Source organism: Oryctolagus cuniculus, chromosome 11, assembly GCF_051225735.1.
Source record: "Oryctolagus cuniculus isolate XC-2025 breed Fujian yellow rabbit chromosome 11, ASM5122573v1, whole genome shotgun sequence".
NCBI lineage: Eukaryota > Metazoa > Chordata > Mammalia > Lagomorpha > Leporidae > Oryctolagus > Oryctolagus cuniculus.
In genome coordinates, this window is record NC_142877.1 from 83,889,976 (window position 1) to 83,914,601 (window position 24,626).

At 38.3% G+C, this 24,626-nt stretch overlaps 1 protein-coding gene across 5 annotated transcripts in view; it reads left to right on the top strand.

The window, feature by feature from the left end:
- ACSS3 (acyl-CoA synthetase short chain family member 3) overlaps nucleotides 1-24,626 on the top strand; it is a 371,082-nt gene that overhangs the window by 92,399 nt on the left and 254,057 nt on the right. For all 5 annotated transcript variants that reach the window (XM_089307518.1, XM_008256845.5, XM_089307519.1 and 2 more), the window contains exon 2: nucleotides 17,971-18,050. The gene's annotated coding sequence lies outside the window, so the exon portion shown is untranslated. The remainder of the gene's footprint in view (nucleotides 1-17,970; nucleotides 18,051-24,626) is intronic.

A 24,626-nucleotide genomic window follows, 5' to 3' on the forward strand; every position in this document is an offset into this window, starting at 1 on the left:
AAACACATAAAGGACCGAGGTCCGACATGGGGAGCAGGTGCACAGTGACTCCTGTTGTTGATTTAACAACAGACACTCTTATTTATGACGTCAGTAACACCTGAGGCTCTTGTCATGAGCTGCCAAGGCTATGGAAGCCTCTTGAGTTCACCAACTCTGATCTTGTTTAGACAAGGCCATATTCAAAGTGGAAGTTCCCTCCTCCCTTCAGAGAAAGTTACCTCCTTCTTTCATGGCCCATTCTCTCCACTGGGATATCACTCACAGAAATCTTTCATTTAGGTTTTGTGGTGTTTTTTTTTTTTTTTTTTTTTTTGCCACACTGTCTTGGCTTTCCATGCCTGCAAAAATCTCATGGGTTTCTTAGCCAGATCTGAATGCCTTAGGAGCTGATTCTGAGACCAGAGTGCTGTTTAGGACATCTGCCGTTCTATGAGTCTGCTGTGTATTCTGCTTCCTATGTAGGATCATTCTCTCCTTTTTAATTCTATCAATTATTATTTGCAGACACTGGTCTTATTTATGTAATCCCTTTGACACTTAATCTTATCTTTTTGATCAATTATGAACTTAAACTGATCACTTTAACAAGTAAGATGGCATTGGTACATGCCACCTTGATGGGATTGAATTGGAATCCCCTGGCACATTTCTAACTCTACCATTAGGGGTAAGTCCAAGTGAGCATGTGCCAAACTGTACATCTCCTCCCTTTCTTATTCTCACTCTTATATTTAACAGGGATCACTTTTCAGTTACATTTAAATGACTAAGAATAATTGTGTGTTAATTGAAAAGTTCAACCAATGGTATTAGGTAGAACAAAAAAATACTAAAAGGAAAAAAAAATAGGAAGTTGTTCCTTGACAGTCAGGACAATGTCTGATAAAGACATTGTTTCTTATAGTGTCCATTTCACTTCAACAAGTTTCCTTTAGGTGCTCAGTTAGTTGTCACCAATCAGGGAGAACATATGATATTTATCCCTTTCGGACTTGCTTAATTCACTCAGCATGATGTTTTCCAGATTCCTCCATTTTGTTGCAAATGACCAAATTTCATTATTTTTACTGCTCTATAGTATTCTATAGAGTACATATCCCATAATTTCTTTATCCAGTGTTCTGTTGATGGGCATTTAGGTTGATTCCATGTCTTAGCTATTGTTAATTGAGCTGCAATAAACATTGAGGTGCAGACAGCTCTTTAATTTGCCAATATAATTTCTTTTGGGTAAATTCCAGGGATGGGATGGCTGGGTTGTATGGTAGGGTTATATTCAGGTTTCTGAGGAATCTCCAGACTGACTTCCATTGTGGCTTTACCAGTTTGCATTCCCACCAACAGAGGGTGAGTGTCTCCTTTTCCCCACATCCTCGCCAGCATCTATTGTTGGTTGATTTCTGAATGTGAGCCATTCTAACTGGTGTGAGGTAAAACCTCATTGTGGTTTTGATTTGCATTTCCCTGATTGCTAGTGATCATGAACATTTTTTTCATGTGTCTGTTGGCCATTTGGATTTCCTCTTTTGAAAAATGTCTATTGAGGTCCTTGACCTATCTCTTAAGTGGGTTGTTTGTTTTGATATTGTGGAGTTTCTTGATTTCTTTATAGATTCTGGTTATTAATCCTTTATCTGTTGCATAGTTTGCAAATAATTTTTCCCATTGTGTTTGTTGCCTCTTCACTTTCCTTTTTCTTTTGCAGTACAGAAACTTCTCAATTTGATATAATCCCAATTGTTAATTTTGGCTTTCACTGAGTGTGCCTCGGTGTCTTTTCCAAGTAGTCTTTGCCTGTGCCAATATCTTGCTGGGTTTCTCCAATGTTCTCTAATAATTTGATGGTGTCAGGTCATAGATTTAGATCTTTAATCCATGTTGAGTGAATTTTTGTGTAAGGTGTTAGGTAGGGGTCTTGCTTCATGCTTCTGCTTGTGGAAATCCAGTTTTCCCAGCACCATTTGTTGAATAGACTGTCCTTGCTCCAGGAATTGGTTTTAGATCCTTGATCAAATATAAGTTGGCTGTAGATGTTTGGATTGATTTCTGGTCTTTCTATTCTGTTCCATTGGTCTATCCATCTGTTTCTGTACCAGTACCATGCTGTTTTGATTATAACTGCCCTGTAGTATGTCCTGAAATATGGTATTGTGATGCCTCCACCTTTGTTTTTGTTGTAGAAGATTGCTTTGGCTATTCAAGGTCTCCTGTGCCTCCATGTGAATTTCAGCATCACTTTTTCCAGATCTGAGAAGAATGTCTTTGGTATTTTGATTGGTATCACATTGAATCTATAAATTGCTCTTGGGAGAAACTCTTCTATGAGTTCCAATAGTCTCTTAGTATAGTTCTTTGGGTCCCCTAAATAAAGAATCATATCATCTGCAAAGAGTTATGTTTGACTTCTTCCTTCCCAATTTGTATCCCTTTAATTTCTTTTTCTTGCCTAATGGCTCTGGCTAAAACTTCCAGTACTATATTGAATAGAAATGGTGAGAGTGGACATCCCTGTCTAGTACCAGATCTCAGTGGAAATGCTTCCAACTTTCCCCCATTCAATAAGATGCTGGCCATGGGTTTTTTGTAAATTGCTTCGATTGTATTGAGGCATGTTCCTTCTATACCCAATTTGCTTTCTCTGCTGCATTTTTTCCAGGTTTATTAATTAAGATGATGCTGGCTTCATAGAAAGAGTTTGGGAGGATTCCCTCTTTTTCGATTGTTCTGAATAGTTTGAGCAGAATTGGAGTTAGTTCTTCTTTAAATGTCTGGTAGAATTCAGCAGTGAATCCATCCAGTCCTGGTCTTTTCTTTGTTGGGAGGGACTTTATTACTGATTCAGTTTCTGACTCAGTTATGGGTTTGTTTAGGTTTTCTGCATCTTCATGGTTCAATTTAGGTAGGTTGTATGTGTCCAGGAATATATCCACTTTTGATGGATTTCTGTGTTTGCTGGCATACAACTCTTTGTAGTAATTTCAGATGACTCTTTATTTCTGTGGTGTCTGTTGTTAGGTTTCCTTTTTCATCTCTGATTTTATTGATTTGGGTCTTTTCTCTCCTTTTTTTTTCAGTTAGTTGGGCCAATGGCGTGTCAATTTTGTTTTGTTTTTTCAAAAAACCAGCTCTTTGTTTTGCTGACAATTTGTAATTTTTTTGGATTCAATTCTGTTGACTTATTCTGTAATTTTAATTATTTCTCTTCTCCTACTAGTTTTTGGTCTGGTTTGCTGCAGTTTTTCTAGATCCTTGAGATGCATTGATAGCTCATTTATTTGGTGCCTTTCCAATTTCTTGATGTAGGCACCTATTGCTATAAACTTTCCTCTTAACATTGCTTTTGCTATATCCCATAGGTTTTGGTATGTTGTGCTGTTATCCTCATTTACTTCCAGAAAGTTTTTGATTTATCCTGTGACCCAGTGTTCATTCAGGAGCATGTTGTTCAGTCTCCATGTGTTTGCATATGCTCTAGGGATTCCGAGTTGCTAATTTCCAGCATCATTCCACATGATGCATGGTATGATTCCAATTCTTTTAAATTTTCCGAGACTTGTTTTATGGCCTACCATGTGGTCAGTCTTAGAGAAGGTTCTATGTACTGCTGAGAATGTATATTCTTTAAGTGTAGGATGATAAGTTCTGTAGATAACTGTTAGATCCATTTGGTCTATAGTGTTGATTAAATCTGCTGTTTTCCTTGTTGATCTTCTGTCTGGTTGATCTATTGCTGAAAATGGAGTATTGAAGTCATCCAATACTATTGTATTGGAGTCTAAGTCTCCCTTTAAGTCCCTTAACATATCTTTTAAATAACCCAGTGCCCTGTCATTAGGTGCATATATGTTTATAGTAGTTACATCTTCCTGATGTATTGATCCCTTACTCGTTATATAGAGCCCCTTTTTGTCTGTTAACAGTTTTTGTGTTAAAGTTTATTTTGTCTGATATTAAGATGGCTATGCCAGCTCTTTTTTGGTTTCTGTTGGCATGGAATATCTTTTTCCAACCTTTCACTTTCAGTCTGCATGCATCTTTGTTGGAAAGATGTGTTTCTTGTAAGCAGAAAATAGGTGGGCTTTGTTTTTTAATCTATTCAGCAAGTCTGTGTCTTTTAATTGGAGAATTGAGGCCATTAATATTCAATGTGACTATTGATAAGTAGTGACTTTGACCTGCCATTTTTCCAAAGATATTTCTAATATATGCTTTGAACTTCCTGTGATTTTTTTTACTGGCAGATTTTCTTCCTTTACCTTCTTTTGTATTGATGGCCATGTTTCTGTGTTTCTGTGTGTAACACATCTTTAAGTATCTTTTACAGGACTGGATGAGTGGTTACAAATTCTTTCAATTTCTGTTTGCTATGAAAGGTCTTTATTTCACCTTCATTCACAAATGAGAGCTTTGCAGGATATAATATTCTGGGCTGGCAGTTTTTTTCTCTTAGTACTTGGGCTATATCTTGCCATTCCCTCCTAGCCTGTAGGGTTTCTGATGAGAAGTCTACTGTGAGTCTAAATGGAGATCCTCTAAGAGTAATCTGACATTTCTCACTTGCACATTTTAGAATCTTTTCTTTATGTTTCATTGTGGTTATTTTGATTACAATGTGTCGTGGTGAGAATCTCTTTTGGTCATGTTTATTGGGGGTTCTATGTGCTTCCTGTACTTGGATGTCTCTTTCCTTCTCCAAACCAGAAAGTTTTCTGCTAGTATCTCACTAAAAAGGCCTTCTAACCCTTTCTCTCTCTCCATGCCTTCAGGAACTCCTAGAACCCAAATTTTGGTTTTTTAAATAGTATCCTGTAGATTCCCAACAATATTTTTTAGATTTCTAATTTCCTCTTCTTTCCTTTGGTTTGACTGTATACTTTCCTGTGCTCGATCTTTCTAAGTCTGATACTCTCTCTTCTGCCTCACTGATTCTGTTTTTAAGGCTCTCAAATGTGTTTTTTATTTGTTCTATTGAATTCTTCACTTCATTTTCATTTCTCTTCAATATCTCAATTTCATGTTCTACTAACTTCCTCATTTCGTTTTGATTCCTCCTTAAGATTTCATTTTTACAAGAGAGATTTCTGTCCTGTCCTGCATGGATTTCTGTAGTTCATGCATTTGTTTTTGATAACTTCTAAATGTTCTTATCATAAATTTTTTGAAATCCGTATCTTGCATTTCTTCTATCTCATTATCTTCATAATCTTGTATTGGAGTTTCATGTTCATTTGGGAGCATCATGATGTCTTCCTTGTTCATGTTTCCTCAGTTTTTGTGTTTGTTGTTTGGCATTGTGGAGATATTCTTTGGTTTCTTCTTTATTTTTTCCACTGTTACACTAGGACTCTAGATTAAGTGGACTGTCTGCTTTTGATGAATCTCTAGAGGCTTGTGGTGGGTGTGGCCAGAGAGCTCTGTTCAGTTCTTCAGGTTTTAGGGTATGTCAAAGGTGACATACCCAGGTGTGGCATGGTAAATCTTCTCTCTTTCTCTCTCTCTCTCTTTTATTTTTATTCAGAAGGGAAGTAATTCTGCTCAGCTGAGCTCTTCTCAATGGCAATCAGTGCCTGAGCGCTAGCTTCAGTGGGTATAATATTCATCTGCTCTGTTCCAAGGACCACACAAAGGATCTTTGCAGTCCTCAGTGTAAGCTCAGATTCTCCTGCAATGTCTCTCACCAGGTAGCCAAGGCCACCCGAGCTTGTGGCATCTCCCACTGAGACTGCTCACGTCTCAGCCACACTATGAGTTCTCCCACACACCTTCAGTTTTTTTTTTTTTTTTTTCCACAGTCCCTGTTCACAAGCTCCAAACATTCACTAGGTCTTAGTCTCCTGTTATCACTCTCCACCAGAGTCAGGTTTTCTGCTTGGCTGAAGGCGGGTGCAGCTCCGAGCTGTTACGTATGTCCGAAATGGTTCCTGCTCTATTGTTTCACAGGCCTTTCTAAGGTGTGTGGAGAGAGAGAATCATGTCTGTATCATCCCTTTTATTTTTTTCTCTCCTCTAGTTCGGCTGCTGTACTTTTCCCCGTGGGGCATCAAGCCTTTTTCCCTTGCTTTTCTGCCAGTGTCTTGGGCTACTGTGGTTTCACCTCACCTCTCTTTCCAGCACTGGTGGGGCAGAGAAGACTCTTGGCAGCTGGGCTCCCAAGCCGTGGGCACCCGTGTCCTCCACGTGGATCCACCGTGTCCCTCTAATTCTGGAAGAGTTTACTCTGGAGTTTTTTCCCTAACTCTTCCCTGTGACTACACTATCTCCACTTTTATTAAACTATCTTTTCCTGGACTATCAGTGAGCTCCCTCCCTAGTCCGCCATCTTGGAGCTGACCTGGATATGAAGATTTTAATACTGAGGACCCAAAGGAGTGAATACTTAAGTAATGAAATTTCAGATTTATAATATCTTTAAACAGAGCTTTTTTTTTTTTCTCCATCAGACCACTAAGGAGATACCAACAGAGAAAATTATCATGTATTTGTATCTTCTTATTAAATTCCTACAGATCCACATCCTTAGATTTGGCACAAAAATTCATACATTGGCTTCAGAAAGCAAATAATTTACAAGTTCAAATAGTGGGTGATGTTGACTGAGATGGAGAAAGAAGCATTGAAGGAATATTTGGCAATAGGGAGAAAGAAGCATTTTGTCATATGAATTTGTGCATCAATAGGAACCAGTCCAGGCAGGAAATAAAAGCATCAAAATGCACAAGAAGTGCAGCCTTCTGCTGAGCTTCCAAGTGGACATTTTGTACGTGGAGTGTGGAGGACTGGTGATGCTTATGAAGATGTAACACATGTGAGAACGTTCAGTTCACACTTGGGGAAAACTGTCCTTATCTGAGCATGCTTACCCTCCATTTGATTCCTCACTGACTCCTTCAATAATTCGTGGCACCCTCTGAAACTCCTCCAAACTGAGCAAAACCACCAGTGGATCAAATAACAAAATCAAGTGGACTATTTTTATTTGTCTCTTTTTTCCATCAGTTTGCACAGTGATGTAAAGTAAAGCACTTTCCTTTGTTCTTGGTAAAAACATTCCTTTTTGGTTGATTAGTGTCGCTCCCCCTCTTCATGGAGGAACGACACTAAGCCCTGCCTAGGCTTCATATCCGAGTCACGGCACCATTATGTCGCTCCCCCTCTTCGTGGAGGAATGACACAGGACCCTGCGCTGTTCTTTCGTCTGCTCGGCCCTCCCCGGGTTTGCTGCTGGTTCTTCCCGGGTTGGCTACTATCCCTTCCACCTCCGTGGAAGGGCAGTTCCCCCTGGCCACATTCCCCACTTCCGCAGGGGAGTGGCACACCGCCGGCCGGCTTTCTCGGGGGCTGCACGGGTTCCCTTAGATGTTCCCCATAGATGTTCCTGGTGCATGCCGTCTCTCTCCTCCTTTATAGTCCTCCTCCGCCAATCCCAACTCGACTGCCCACACGCCGAGCACGCCGCTCTCCTCCAATCAGGAGCAGCTCCTGCAGCTTGTCAAGTTGGTGAGAGGCAGCTGGGTAGAAGCTGTTTACTTCTCTCCCAGCGCCATATTGTGGGAGAGCAGATGCATAGAATAAGTCTTAATTCGAGTAACTTAGTCTAGTCCGGATTGCTCCCCACAATTAGATGCAAAAAGTATAGTGCTTTTAAGGCCAATTTCAAATCAATAAAGATTTTAGTACAATTGTAAGCATTAATAAAGATATGAAGTATATTGTATATAAATATAAACATATATATGAAGTATTAAAAGCCCAAATTGCTAAATATTCAATCTTTCTGTCTCTCCCTCTCAAAAATTATAGACTTAAATTCCCTTTGGAATGATCTGTGTATGTATTTATGTACAGCAAAAAGACTAGTGCTTAGAAGAAGAGAGGAGATGAGAAAGAGAGAACTCTGCATGTTCCCACAAGAAGCAAGCTGCCTATTAGCTGAAACTGATATTTGAACAGCAGCAACAACAAAAATTACTGGGAAATATTAATAAATACAATCTATAGAAAAAGAACTTGGGAATCTTATTAATTTGATCATACCTTCTTCAAATTAAAACCATTAAGATAATTCTTCAGGTTGAGATATCAGCAGGTTTTTTTTTTTTAACTTGAATGTATCATTCAGCAAACACTATCCAAGATTTTAAGTAATGTGTAAAAGTTATATGTACAAATATTAGGTTGTCAAATCTAAAAATGTTATACAAATATTCAAGAATATTTGAAACTGATTTTTTAAAACACCTAATGTGACAGAGCTTATAAAAATATTTATCAGGGTCTACACAAGTATGAAAAAAAATGATTTTCTGATGGAATGATTTGTGGGTTCTGTGTGGAAATCATATAATTGCAAACTATTTCCTCTAATTTGTATGTTGTTGACCTACTCAACCATTAAGCCAATTAATAAAGTAATGTGCCTGGAGGCAGCAGGGAGTGAATGATGTGTTTCAAAACCACCATACTTCTAATAATGAAAACAGTTGCTTTAGAATATTTTAGTAAAAAACTAAAAAAAAAAAATGCTACAATGCACTATAAAACCATGTAGTGTAATATTTAAGAACACAGACTTGGTATCAGACAAACCATGGATTGGATATTAGCTCTGTACTTACCAATGAAATGACTTTCAATTAGCTATCTAGTCTCTTTATGCCTTTACCTTCTAACTTGTGCTCCATGGCTCTTGTGTGGCTGAAATTAATCAGTTCATGAAAGAGCCTGGTACGTTGTAAACAGGTAGTAGTTGCTGAGAAGTAGATAGTGAAATAGAATGTGTTGAGAGATTTACTGAGGAAGGGGGTAGGACAAAATGAAGAGACTTCAGACCACAAAAATTCAGGTCAGATACATGTAGAAGAGAGGGAAGGAAGGAGGATTAGGTTGAAACAGCTTCAAACTGCAGCAAAGCACAATTCCAAAATCATTTTGCTCAGATTGATGGAGAGTCCTTGAGTCAAAGCCCCCTACAGGAAGAATCCATCATCTTGCTGGGATGAGCTCTTGAGGCTCAGTGTCAACTGGGGGAACAGGGAACCTGTGTCGTGCGTTTTAATTGAAAGAACCAGTAAAGAACTGGTATTTTATAATTACTGTTAAAATGTTCTGGATTATTTTCTAAACCATTCTTTGTACAAAGCACCTACCATGTATCTATTATTGTTTATATCACTGTTGTCCTGCCAAATTAATAGGCATCTATAAGCCTTATTTTCCACACTGACCATATGATAATAAAATTTCCCACTATATTCGTATTTCCATTAAAAATAATTTAAAAATAATTCTGTTCCTCCTCATGAAAACTTTCATTATGTCAGCAATCATTAAAATGTACAACTGTTTATTGACCATTTCATATAATTGTAAATTTTCCTGGTTGTTTTTTTAAACTTGTAAGTATGTATTTATTGATTTTACTCTACTTAAAAAGAAGAGAGAGAGAGAGCACTTTCTTCTGCTGGTTCATTCCCCAAATGCCCACAAGAGCCAAGGTGGATGACAGAATCCAATTACTGGACCATCATTCACTGCTCCTTAGATTGTATTAGCAGGTGCTGGATAGTAAGCAACCAGCCAGGATGCAAACTGATACTCAAACTAATATGGGAGTGGTGGCTGGGTCACAATGTTGGCCCCTTCATTTTTTCCTATTTTGCAAATGGTATAAACATTTATCTTCATAAATACTGTCAAAAGTGTGTACATTTGATAGTCATATAAAGTCAAGAACTGAATAAATCTTGAAGCTCATTTAGTCTGATCTCATCTCATTTTGCAAATAAAGTAATAAAGCTAAACTCTTTTTTATGTTTATTTACTATTTAATTGAATGTTAAAGTTACAGGGGTGGGGGATGGAGGGAAAGAAAGAAAGACATATCATCGATGCTCTGGTTTATTCCCCAACTGGGTGCAGCTAAGCCAAAAGCAGGAGCCAGGATCTTCCTCTGGGTCTACCACCTGGGCACAAGGTCCCAACCACTTGGGCCATCCATCACTGCCTTTCCAGGCACATTAGCAGGGAACTGGATCGGAAACAGAGCAGCCAGGACTCAATCCGGCACCAATATGGGATGCCGGTGCTGCAGAGGTGGCTGAACTCGCTGCACCACAGTGTTGATCCCTGAAGCTAAACTCCTAGAATGACTTGCCCCAGTAACAGGATACTGGGTGGCCTAATGTCTAGTTTAGTACTGCCATTTCACCAGCTAGTGCAGTTGTTCTAATATATTTTAAACCTTTAACTGTACATTAATTTTATTTAAATATTTTAAATACATTGTAACAAATTTTATATTCATCTGAATTTCAGATACAATTGCTAACTTCTTAATACCCATACATTAGGGGCCGGCGCTGTGGTGCAGCGGGTTAAAGCCCCAGCCTGCAGTGCCAGCATCCCATATGGGCACCGGTTTGAGTCCTGGCTGCTCCTCTTCCGATCCAGCTCTCTGCTATGTTCTGGGAAAGCAGTAGAGGATGGCCCAAGTGCTTGGGCCCCTGCAGCCATGTGGGAGAGCCAGAAGAGGCTTCTGGCTCCTGGCTGCGGATCAACTCAGCGCTGGCTGTTGCGATCATTTGGGGAGTGAACCAGTGGAATGGAAGACCTCTCTCTCTGGCTCTACCCTCTCTGTAATTCTGTCTTTCAAATAAATAAAAATAATTCTTAAAAAAATACCCATACATTAAAATGTCTTCAGAATTAGAATTATTAAACTTTATTCATATAAAGGATGAAATAATCAGAAAACAGTGTTGGCCCCTTCAATTTTTAGGTACAAGACAAAAAAATACAGGTTCTTCCTTGAATTTCTTACTCTGTATTAGGATATTTTCACATTATGAAGTTATGAAAAAAAATCATCTTTATTTTTAGCCTGAAACATATCCATTTCATGCCACATTAATGACTTACTGAGGAAATGTTGAGATGGTAAATTGGTGATCATATTGCCGTGGGTGAAGTAACTTGAGTTTTAGTTTGTTCAAATGTTTTACCAATTCTTATTTCAACTACTGAGAATTCAGTAGCAAAATTTCTAGATACAATGTTTTAGAAGAAGTTTTAAAAACACAAAGTATAAAAAAATTCCTTAAATATTTGATTGTTCGTTATGGATGATTGCTTATGAAAAAGCTGCAAAAAGCTGGCAAACACATCTTTGTCAGCTTCAGAAGATTCTATAACAAAAATTAACTTTCTCGTTGATGGTTGGGGGCCCAGGGTGAGGGTAGTGGTGGAAACTCTCCACAGGTCGCTAATCTTTCAACAGTTAATTACTATTTAGATTAGATTAAGTGAAGTGGAAAGAAATTATAGATTACAACTAATACTGACTGAAGATAGGATGCATGACAGTAAAAAATTCTTTAAGAAATACAGGCTACCAAAATGAGAAGGATGGTGTCCAAACAGTCGTATGAACCATGATGAAGAAACTGATTCTGGAGCCCAACAGTGTCAGTGATAAGGGAGTAGATCTCATGTTAAGTATTCTTACTACAAAAGAGAAACACGCAAACACAGAGAACACAGAGAGATTTTAAGAATTGATGAATTTGTCTTTGAAATTGAAGGGGATGATTTTGTTTGGACAGACTCATCAATTTATATATGTTAAATATTGACAGAAAGCTGTTTTAAAAATAAATAAGTAATATATGCATGAAAAGCAAGCCCTAGCACTTTTTTTTTTATATCTATTTGACAGATAGAGTTATAGACATAGAGACAGACAGAAAGGTTTTCCTTCCATTGGTTCACTCCCCAAATGGCCGCCACGGCCGGCGCTGCGCTGATCTGAAGCCAGGAGCCAGGTGCTTCCTCCCAGTCTCCCATGTGGGTGCAGGGCCCAAGCACTTGGCTATCCTCCACTGCCCTCCCAGGCTGCAGCAGAGAGCAGGACTCGAAGAGGAGCAACTGGGACTAGAACCTGGCACCACAGGCGGAGGATTAACCAAGTAAGCCGTGGCGCCAGCCCCAAGCCCTAGCCATTATTAGTGAATTCTCCTAAATATGTAAGGAAGAAGTAATAGTAGGGAAAAAAAAAACTTCCAGGGAATATAAAAAAAGGAGCACTTCCCAGTGAATTTTATCAAACCAAAATAAATCTGATACTAAAACCTGACAAGGACAACAGAAGAAAGAAAAATTGCAATTCAGTGTCTGCCATCACATGAAAGCAAACCGTCTACAATACATTAGTAACTCAAAGTAATGCATAAAATCCATGATATGTTATCATGACATAGAGGAATTTATTTCAGATAAGGAGAGTTGGCTAAATATTAGAAAATTTATTGATATAATTACATTGAACAATAAGAATTCATTAATAGTTAAAAAATAACTTTTGACACGTTAGCAATAAAAGGAAGATTCTGAAATTTTTCTTAGGAGTTTCCTCATAGGTTGAGAAGACAAGGAAGCCACTGTTACCATTTCTGAACATATTTAATGGATTCTGTGTAGTTCAAAAAAGCAAGAAAATGATAAAGACTAGGGGATAAGCAAAACAGATGACATGATTGGGTCCATAAAAATCTATTAACAGTAACATATAAACTCCTGGAAATAAATTTGGCAAAGTTTTTAGATTGAAAATTAATCTACAAATATAAATTGTATCTTTAATGTTAAAAACCTGAATTAAAAATTACTAAAATATCATTACAGCAGCACACAAGAACATCAAATTCCAAGGAATAAATCTAACAGATGAGCTGCATTTTTATAAAGCAAATTATAAAATGTACAAGGAAAAGTTTAAATGGCATCGGAAGAATACCATGTTCCTACACTGGAAGACTTAGCACTTGTAGAATTTGCAGTGAGCCCTAGTGATTCACACCCTTCCATAATCTGTTCTTGACAGTGATCAGAACTTTTAAGTTTGTTTTTATCCAGTAGACTTTGGTGTAGGTGGTGGCTGTCACTCCCTCTCATGATTGGTCACATTATATGGCAAAGGTGATGAGATTTGCAGATAATAATAATGCAGACCTCTTATTAGTTTAAGCTAAGGATTAGCAGGCCTGGCTAATCAGCTAAGCCCTTTAAAGAGAATTTGACAGAAAGAAGGAAATCAGAGATTCTCTTTCCTCCTCATCTTGAAGAAAACATACTGGGAACAGGACCCTGAGCCTCCACTGAGAACCTAGACCCTGCTAACAGTTCGATTGCAGATGTGTGAGTCCTGGGAAGAGAATCAGATAAACCAGGCCCCGATTTCTGACTATGGAACTGTAAGATAATAAAGGAGTGTTGTTCTAATATCCTAATTTTGCAGTACTTTGTTACATAGTAACAGAAAATTAAAACACTGTTTGTAGGTCTAAAACCCCACCCAAATTGAGATAGAGATTAAACATAATCCAAATCAAAATTCCAGCAATTTTTTTTCATAAAAAATGGAAATTAGGAATTATAAGAAAATGCAAAGGATTTGTATGTCAAGGGAATCTTCAAGCAGAATAAATCTGGATGATTTATACTACCAGGTATGAAGACATGTTGTAAAGCCACAGTAATTGTGAGTGTGTGGTATCACTTCGAGGATAGAGGTACAGAATAGGGAATCACATCCCAAGAGGGGCCCACATAGGGGTGTTCATGTGTTTTGTGATAAGAACTCCCTGTAATTTGTTGTGGCAAGGATGATCTTTTTAATAAATCGTGCAGGGTGAATTGGATATTCACAAATTATAGCATTAATCTTGACATGCAAAAACTAATTTGAAGGGCCACTGCAGTATAGTGGATAAAACCACAGCTTGAGACACTGGTATCCCTTATCAGAACGCTGGTTGGAGTCCCAGCTGCTTCATTTCCAATCCAGCCTCTTTATAATGTACCTGGGAAGCAGAGGATTGTTGCTGTGGATTCGTTCTGAGAGGAGAAGCATGGTGGGGGCAAGAGGCGCGGAGTCACCACACAGACACCGGGAGTCTGGTGAAAGCAGTGGGTGATAGCTCAAGTACTTGGACCCCCGCCATACACTACATAGAGATGGATGGAGTTCCTGGCTCCTCACTGCAGCCTGGCCCAACCCCAGCTGTGTGGCTATTTGGAGAGTCAACCAGCAGATGAAAGATTCCTCTCTGTATTTCCTTCTGTCTCTGTAACTCTGCCTTTTAAATAAACAAGTCTTTTAAAAAATTAATGAGGTGGATGATCGATCTATATGTAAAGGGTAAAATAATAAAGCTTCTGTGATAAAATACAGGAGAAGAAGATCTTTGCTTGCTTGAGTTATATAGCAATCTCTGAATTAGTTACAAAAGAAAACCATAAGAAAAAAGATTAATATACTGGTTTTTATGAAACTGAGAATATATATTTCAGAAAGGACAATATTATGAGAATACAGAGCCATTGACTAGATTAAGATAATTGCTTCAGGTCTGTACATTAGAGAGTGCATCTCCAGGTTGTATACATCCTATCCAGTAGATAATCAGACAATAAAATTAAGATTAAGAAAATCAACAAATAAGAAAATGTCAGATCTTAGTTTTGAAATTGGCAAAAATATAAAAGTATCACAAAAAAAGAGGACACTCAGGTAGCCAAAAACCATGAAAGTATATTCAGAATTACTCATCAGAAAAAAGCAAATTAAAACCGTGATGAGATGTCATTGCCAGAAATTATAATTATTAAAGTTAAAAGACTAGAAACACCAAGTGTTATCCTCTTAAGACTTTTCCCTTTGAAAGACCTGCATATAAGTTATAATTCAGATTCCCAGTTTGTGATTGTGTTTGATTTGATAGTGTAGGGTGTTTTATTCTAGATGTTAGCATTCCAGATGTGGACTATGAGCTTATATTGTAAAAACAGGAAGTTTTGTGCTCTGCAGCACAGTAAAGAGGATAGGCAAACATGCCGAGAGGAGAAGAAGCTCCTGGACGGCTTCTGGCCAGAAAATGCATTTATTTGTAAATTGCTATCTAGGAAAGAATATAAAGGAACTTTCATGCACATTATCTCCTGTGGGTTGATTATTGTAATTCTCATTAAGAATCCTTAGTTTTTAAATTGTTGTTGATGGTTTGTTTTGATTCTTCTTCACTTGCTTGCTTATAGAAGGAACATTTTAAAGGAATGACTGTGATGGCAGAGCACTTCCATAGGCAGTGTTTTATTACTTCAGTAGTCCATAAGAGTTGTTATTTATTGGATCTGCACTAAGAACCTTAACTACAATTTCCAACGGAAATCCCTTTTCTGCTTTAACTTTAAAATAATAGTAAGGAGTTCTTTGATTCAAATGATCAAAAATAGAATGATTGGACTTATTCTATTAAAAAATTAGCTTGCTATGTATTTAAACATAATTGAGGAATCAAGATTGTTCGGCATAAAGCTATTTGCCCCTTGTTCAACCTCTGCTGACCTTATATTATATTATATTATATTATATTATATTATATTTCCCTCTAACCCCATCATGGAGTAGCTTGGGCCAGGTTCTTATCTCTGATGCAAGAAAGAATTCAAGGATGAGATGAAGATAAAGGTCAGAAACAAAGCAAGATTTATTTCCATGTGAAGCAAAAGTACACAGTCAGGAAGGAGTGTAGGCATGCTCAAGAGAGAACGGGTCTGGGGCCACGTGAGCTGGAGCCAGTAGGGGATGGAATCTGGGACAGGACTTAATTGAATATTTAAAAGGGTCATAGCTTGGAACAGGGCTTGAGTACGACCCCTTTCCTTGACTGTGTTTAGAAAACCTGGAGGTGTCATGGCAACAGGTGCATGAGAGTGGGTATGTCAGGTATGGTCATTTTATTAAAATCACCATGTAATGAGCCACAGATCATCATTGGGACACAGCTGGCATTGGTTATTTTTTTTTTACCAGGGTTCATTTCAAGAGGGAAAATTGCAAAAGCTACAGTTTTCCATGGCATGGAAAGGACAGGAGGGTTGAACAGTGCAGGCAGGGTTGCAACACAAGCAGGGCTGAAAGGAGGGAGTGGTGACCTCAGTTCCTCCTTGCTAACAACTTCCTTGCCTATGTCAATCCCAAAAATTCTTTTTTTTTAAGTCCCACATCTTTATTAACTCAGAAAAGATCATAGACTTACACATAAGACATAAACCTATGACATTTCTATTAAAGATGCAGGAGAAACATCCTCAGGTTCTAAGACCAAGCAATGAATTATTAGACTTGATATCAAATGCACTATCCATATAAGGAGAAACTGATAAAATATACTCCATCAAAATGAAGGAATTTGCACTGCCAAAGGCCTGTGAAGAGGAAGAAAAGGTGAGACATACACTGAGAGAAAGTATTCCTTAACCACATATCCAACAAAGAACTAATAGGTACAATATACAAAGAATTCTCAAAACTTAACAGCAATAAAACTAATCAGAAAATGTGCAAAAGACATGAAGAAACCTATTAGTGAGAAGAGCACAAAGATGGCCCGTAAGCACATGAAAAGTTATTACATCAGTAGCATTTATGGAAATACAAAGTGAAACCACATGTGGTATCTCTACATATCTGTAAAAGTGGCAGAAGCAAAAAAAAAAACCAATTGCAATACCAAATTCTGACAAGGTTAGAAAGCAACTAGACCTCATATACTGATGATGGAAATGTAAAATGTTAAGCCTTTCTTTTTTGTTTCTTTTTAAGATTTATTTATTTACTTGAAAGGCAAAGCTACAGAGACGCAGAGCTGGGGGCGCAGAGGTCTTCCATCCACTAGTTCACTCCCTAGGTGGCTGCAATGGCTGGAGCTGGTCCACTGGGCCGATCCAAAGCCAGGAGCCAGGAGCTTCTTCAGGTCTCCCAGGCGGGTACAGGGGCCCAAGGACTTGGGCCATCTTCTACTGCTTTTCCATGCCATAGCAGAGAGCTGGATCAGAAGTGGAGCAGCCGGGACTCAAACCGGTGCCATATGGGATACTGGCACTGCAGGCAGGGGCTTTACCCGCTGCACCACAGTGCCAACCCCAAGGCATTCTATAAAATAATTTTATGAAAGAGAAGTGGATGTGGTTTATAAGGTTGTATGAGGAATCCTTGTAGCCATGGGACTGTTCTGTGTGTTTTTAAAAAATTTACATAAAGAAAACAGTTTTCAGGTATTTCATATACATAATTTTAAGCACATAAGGCTACTTTCCACCCTCCTCCCTCCTGCCTTTCTTCTATTGTTTTCTTTCAACTTTTGCAAAACATACTTTCAAATTACTTTATAATCACAGGCTTAATCATCCACTAAATAAGGAGTTCAACAAGTAGAAAGTGTAAAGAGGGGCCAGCACTGTGGCCCAGTGGGTTAACGCCCTGGCCTGAAGCGCCAGCATCCCATATGGGCGCCAGTTCAAGACCTCACTGCTCTACTTCCGATCTAGCTCTCTGCTATGGCCTGGGAAAGCAGTGGAAGATGGCCCAAAGCCTTGGGCATCTGAACCCACATGAGAGACCTGGAGGAAGCTCCTGGCTCCTGGCTTCGGATCAGCACAGCTCCAACCGTTGCAGCCAACTGGGGAGTGAACCAGCGGATGGAAGACCTCTCTCTCGCTCTCGTTCTTGCTCTTGCTCTCTCTCTATGTGTCTCTCTTCTTTCTGTGTAACTCTGATTTTCAAACAAATAAATAAATCTTTGAAAAGAAAAAAGTGTAAAGACCAGTGTTCCCTAGGAGTAAGACAATAATCAAATTTCAAGATGTCAATTTCACTCATACACAGTATGGGTTGTTTTTTGTATTCTACATAGTAGCTACCACAAGCCAGAGTAAACATATGATTGTATGATACTTGTCTTTTTGTGTCTGGCTTATTTCACTAAGCATAGTGGTCCCATTGAATTCTGGTGTGATGTTAATTTCCTTTATCCAGGACCTTGCTACTAATAACAGAACTGATCAGTCTGTGGTATATTTTCTTTTTTTTTTTTTTTTCATTAACCACAAGTTTCTTCCTTTTGGATACAGACTTAATGAATCATCCATGGACATTTGGACATTTGGACATTGACCTTAACTGCCACATTTGGATTCTGTGATGCAGAGAGGTAAGTAGTCTTTGTGTGACAATATAAACTCAGGAACTTTTGGGCTCCTGTGCATGGAGATTTATGCTAATTGTGGAGCTCTTGATGAACTCCAGACATATAGCATGGCAAGTGTGTGTCTGTGTGTGTGGTGGGGAGGAGTTAAGAATACATGGTTTCTGCATTCTACCTTACAGTAAAAATAACTCCTTGAGGGAAGGCTTGTTTAATGTAGCAGTTAAAACGTCTCTTGGGATGTCTGCATCCCATATCAGAGTGCTTGGGTTTGAATCTCAACTCTGCTCCCAGCGAGCTGAATTGGAAGAGAAGCAGGCACAGCGTGAGTCGGTTCCTATAAGGGATGCTGGCTTTGCAGGCAGAATCTTAGCCTACTATGCCACAGCGCCGGCTCCAACAGCCATTTTTAATCCTTTTTAAGTTCAACCAAAAATTCATTATTGCATTTGAGGGTATATGATGAACACATACAGCTTAAAAGTCAATGGGCTAATTCATTAAGTTACTGTAGTTTATATTGCCAAGCAAGTGTTGCTGAATGGCTAGTTTGATTTATAAATATTTGTTTCATGGGGAAAATGAGGGCCATCAAGGGCAAAGAACTGTTTGAACAGATTTGGCTCTCTAGGAAAGCCAAATTCAGGACATAAAATGGCAACAGTCTAAGTCAGTTATGTAGGACAGATATTCTAAAAAATATTTCTAAGATGCAGCCTTTAATCTGCCTTCTATTAATTATTAGTTAAGATTATCAAAATCAAATCAAAAAAGGAAAAACATCAGACTAAAGTGCCTAATGTTTATGTATCTTTTATTGTCAGAGTCTCTCCTAGGTGCAACCACATGAATTATTTACTTTAAATTCTATATAACTCTATAAGGCAGCTTTAAGGGGACCCTGATTTTTGGTATCCTCAACTTCCATTCCTGTCCCCCTCCAACTGTGAAATTACTCTGTGGTTTAAGACTAAGCCGGCCTCCTGGCTCCACACTTTGGTCTACGCCAATTATAATGCTGCCTTCTGTTCTTCCTGCCATAGAAACATTTTTGTGAGGGTGGCATGTGCATCTCTGTGGTGAAATCCAGAGGAAAGGTCATGGCTTGTATTCCGAGGCTGAGGAAAGAGTGGGTCATTCTTATTCTAGACGTGGGAGTGTGAGGTGTGAGACTGACAACCACTAAGCCATTTGTCTGTCCTGAAGTAAGCCAGTATTGGCACAAAACCTTAGAAACTGGAGGCTGATGAGGATCGAAGTCTTTCCAGGGGTCAATTGCTTCTCCTCAAGATGGAGAAGAATTTTGTGAAACTTACAGTGAAGTATCCTAAGTGGTTTGCAGGCATATTATTGACCTTGTTGTACTCAGGAGTAAAGTGAGGTTCAGATTTCTACAGTATTGCCTGAGACAATAAGCTCTAAAATGAGGATTTGGGTTCTAGAAGTCTGAGCTGCTGAGCCCTGGTGTTTAACTGACAACATAAATGTTCTTCCTAAACTGGAAACATACAACTTACTATTAGCATATTCCAAGAATTGTTTCATTGAAGGCGTCAACAATCTCAAATTTGTTGATATAAAATATAACTTTGAAGAGGATTGCAGGCAATTTTATGAAAATAAAAACTGAAAACAATCTATTTGACTCTTTTTCAAGATTACATTCTCCACAAGTAAAATGCAAGTGACACAGTATTGCAGATACAATTAAGAAACTTTAAACTCTATAAATATAGAACATGTATAGTCCTTCTGTTTATGTTATTTTTAACGTGCAGTTAATGAAAATATTTTTGCTTTAATGAACCAGCATATATTGCTTGTAAAACAATTTTTTTAATAATACTTGTACATATTTTTGGGTTACCATATAACATTTCAGTACACATATAAGGAATTTCAAAGAAATTATTTCTTCATCTAATTAAAATATTTTTAAAGATTTATTTATTATTTGAAAGGCAGAGTTAAGGAGAGAGGGAGAGAGAGAGAGAGAGAGGCAGAGAGAGAGAGGGGAGAAATAATGAGATCTTCCATCATCTGGTTCAGTCCCCAAATGGCTGCAACAGCCAGGGATAGGCCAGGCCAAAGCCAGGAGCCAGGAACTTCTTCAGGGTCTCCCCATGTGGCAGGAGCCCAAGCACCTGAGCCATCTTCAGCTGCTTTCCCAGGTGCATTAGCAGGGAGCTGGATCAGAAGTGGAGCATCCAGGACTCAAACCGGTGCCCATATAGGATGCCAGCACGGCTGGCAGCACTTTTTTTTTTTATTTGACAGATAGAGTTAGACAGTGAGAGAGAGAGAGAGAGAGAAAAAAAGATCTTCCTTCCATTGGTTCACCACCCAAGTACCCGGAACTATGCTGATCCGAAGCTAGGAGCCAGGTGCCTCCTCCGGGTCTCCCATGCAGGTGCAGGAGTCCAAGCACTTGGGCCATCCTCCACTGCCCTCCCGGGCCACAGCAGAGAGCTGGACTGGAAGAGGAGCAACTGGGGTTAGAACCCGGCACCCATATGGGATTCCGGTGCCGCAGGTGGAGGATTAACCAAGTGAGCCATGGCGCCGGCCCCTGTTGGCAGCACTTTAATCTGCTCCCCCACAATGCCAACCCTGAATTGAAATGTTTTGATGGTGAAGTTTTTTTCAGGAATGGGTTGAGATAATTATTGATGCTTCAGAATCCGAGCACTTGGGTTATTCTGTGTTTAACAAAAGTGATTTTGAAGGCATGAGTAATTACAGTAATCGTTGTTTCTATAAGATGGAATCATTGCTGGGCCGGTGAGTGCATTATTTCTTTGCTGGATTGAACATTCTAATTGGGGAAAAGAGTGAGTTTAGGGGAATCAGAGGTTTGGAGAATTTTTTTGAAGTCTGGTAAGTCCCTGAAGGGCTCTGTAGTGATATTGATTGGTCTTCAAATCCCAGTACTATCTTTTAGAAAAATTAGTTACTAGTATTTGCATCACCTGCTTGTTGAACAAATAAGATGTGATAATAGAGCCTAGAGTGGTAGAAATAATCTAAATCATATAAAATATAAGTCAATACACTGCAGAGCCTGTTATTAGTAGTGCTTAATATTTTTAAATTCTCCAAGCAATTGTGTTCCTTAGATAAATGATGTTGACAATCATACACTCATTCCTTTTCAACAACGTGGAAGAGCATGAGGAGCAAACTCATGGTTTTATTCTTTACATTTGGATGTTTTATCACCCTTAGTCAGAATGGCTTATTTCTTTCTCCGTGCTGCATGGTGTGCTGGCATGGAAAAATGACTTTCCAGTCCTAGAAGCTATGAAGTTCAAATCTTGACTCTAGCAATTAGTAACCATAAAAATGGGCAACTTGCTACCTTCTCTCACATCATTTGCCAGAAAGGAAGAAGAATGCTTTTTATGACATTAATGAGTGTTTTACAACAAACAACATCAAGCACAATAATAATATAAATAACATATTCAAAATGCCTTACTTAAATTACTAATTACTTTGATGTTCATGCTCATATTTCCCTCTGGCATATTTCCTTTTTCATTGTCACTGTGCACCACATCAGAGTACTCTTTAATGTAAAAAGAATCAGCACCTTTTAACAACTGGAACTTACTCTCTTTTGATATCTCAAAAAAATCAAGCAACTTGAGAACATACACCTAAAAGTGCTGAATATAGTTCAAAGTGAAGTTTAAAGCTGATTCAAACAATATTTTCTCCTATGTTTCAGGCACGTTAATGAAATTCTTCTAAATACCACTAGAAAATATTGCTTCCAGAAGCTTACCTGGCCTAAGAAATTTAGGGTTCTTTAGAAGTCTTTGTTTAATTTTTTTCTATAAGATTTAAAGCAAAATTTTTCATGACTATTATGCAAAGATTATAATTACATGTTAGCTGCATGTCATGTTTGCATACAAGAACCCAGGAAAACTATACACAATGAATTGTATGTAAATTATACAGATCTCAAATCTCTTTTTTAATACTTGAATTGGAATTTTTAATCTTAAAAATGAATAATTGTCTTGGTCCCCATTTTTCATCTACTTCAGCCAACCTTAAATTTACTTTTTCATATTAACTTTGCTTGCTGCCCCAATAGACTAGTACTATGTGGCAGATATTAAATATGTAAAAAAGGTGCTTTATAATGCAGTATCTTCATCATAGTAAATTAAGGTTCACTTTCAAAGTAAAAGGATTTATGTGTAGAATGCTAGTTAAGATCAAAGCTTACTTTTATATAGCATTGTATTTCTATTACAAACAACGACTCCTTAAGAAATAAAGAAAGACCTTCAGCAGAACAAATGAATATAAGAAGCTGTGAGCAGGTGCAAAGTAATGCAGTCTTCAGGGTAGAGCAATGGGAACCTTTTCCTTTGGGCATTTGTAGCTTACACATTCAGTGTTAGTGCAGTGTCTGGGAGATTGACTTATTCAAATAAAACCAAATTGGAAATAAAGGTCCTGATAAAGGAGACATCTATTGTGTGGACACCATCTATCATCTTGTGATCCCTAGATCCGTTCTAACAAGGGACCATATTAATATGCAGGCACTTGTGTTTTATTCTTTTTCCAGTTTTTGTTCTAGCAATGAGGTATCCCCATGAAACTCATTAAGCCTCCTGTTTCTGCAGCTGACACTCCACTCAGGCATGAATAATCTAAGGGGTAAACAGAATGTTGATATAAATATGCAAGTCCTTTTGATGAAGCATAACTAGGAAATTGGAAGAGACTCATAGGTGCATGCGCGCACACACACACACACACACAGAACATTGTACCACTTTTAGTGTGTGCAGAGATGAAAAACTGTAATCTCAGTTTTGAATGCTTGTCAAGTGTTCATACAGATAGATGTAAGGTATTAATAAAATGAACATTTAAAATATGGGAATTAGGAAATTCAAATAAATAATTGTAAATTTCCTTTTCCTTGATTATGTATAAAATAGTCTCTATACAAGGTAAGGCTAGGGAAGGAATTTATTTAATATTCACATATTTTTTGGGATTATTTGTATATCACTCTGAAAGAAATGAGGTTAGATTTAAAAATTTATGTAAACTCAGAGAATGGGTCATCCATTTTGAACAAAGAATTCTGTATATCTCAAGTGAACAAATTGAAAGAAAATAGTGACTACTGACACAACAGTTAACACTTATCAGATTGGCAGAATTTAATATTTGATAACACTCCTAAGAAAATAGAACTCACACTTTATTAGTGATCATATCATCTGGAGAAATTCCTTAGGAGAGTTACTGGCCAGTAGTTTGCACTTTTGGCGATGAGCAGGCTCTTTACCCCAATGTCTCTCGATTCTTGAGCGCTAACAAAGAGAAAAGCTTGCTTGTATGCCCTCTCCATTCCCTATGTCAAGGCAAATTTGGATTCCACTCCCCATAGCTACCTCTTGAAGTTCTGTCCTGGAAGTGGACCTAGGCAGGCCACTCTCAAGCTTTGTTAGGGACTGGAGAATCCCCACCGCAGTACTCCTCCTAACTGCAAGCCCTTTCATCTGCTTAGGTTTGCAGCATACCTCAACCCATGCTAGAAGCAGCGTGAGTTGTTCTGGTCTCCGTGCTTTCCCGTGAACACCTGTGAGGTTTTTGGGCAGTTCTCTCAATGTGTGTGATCCCAGTGTTTTGCTCTGTGTCCCACCGCCCTTATTGCCCACCCTCCTAACATACACAAAAACAAATGCATGCATAGATCTGTGCTGCCTGTTCATCTGTGTGATTTGGAAAGACTCAAATACTGAGCTGCCACTGCAGCCTCCAGCTCCTGAGAAGTGTTTTAAGAAATGCTAGCAATGTGTTTAGCAAAGAGGAATTGGATAAATTATAATATACAATGAATCTGCCATATTGAAATGCATTAACTGAAGTATACTTCAATCAATAGAAAGGAATCATTTTAAAATGCTGGTCTTTTAAAATTAATATTCCTAGATAAGTTATCATCTTTCTAGTCTGTTCCATGGACATTTTAAAGTAAAAAGAAATTTTAAATAATATGTGCATTTGTTAGCTGCATAACAAAATCAAAGCTCAGTGACTTAAGAAAGCAATCACTGATTATCGTACTAGACCTGCAGGATGGCTAGGATCATCTGCAACTCTGCTTCAGGCTGTGGTACCTGACAGCTCTGCTTCTCACCACAGGTTTTTGAGATGGTTCTGATTTCTCTTTTTCTGTCTTATCCTCCTGGGACCAACAATCTGGGCAGGTCTGGCAAAAGCAGAGACTAAAACATGAAAATGGAAGCACCAAGACAACAGAGCTAAGCACAGAACTGAGAAGCTGTCATTTTGTCCATAAATCACTGGCCACATCAACTAGCATAGCCAAATTCCAGGTCAACTATGTCAATGGCAAAAGGGTGAATATAGGGAGATATCAGTAATCAAAACCTACAAACTCCATTTTGGTAAATATACAATATACAAATAACGTCTAGATTCACTATTTCACCTACAGAATTTCAAAGCAGTTAAGCTCAGATAGAAGCTGTCGCTCCCCCTCTTCGTGGAGGAACGACACAGGACCCTGCGCTGTTCTTT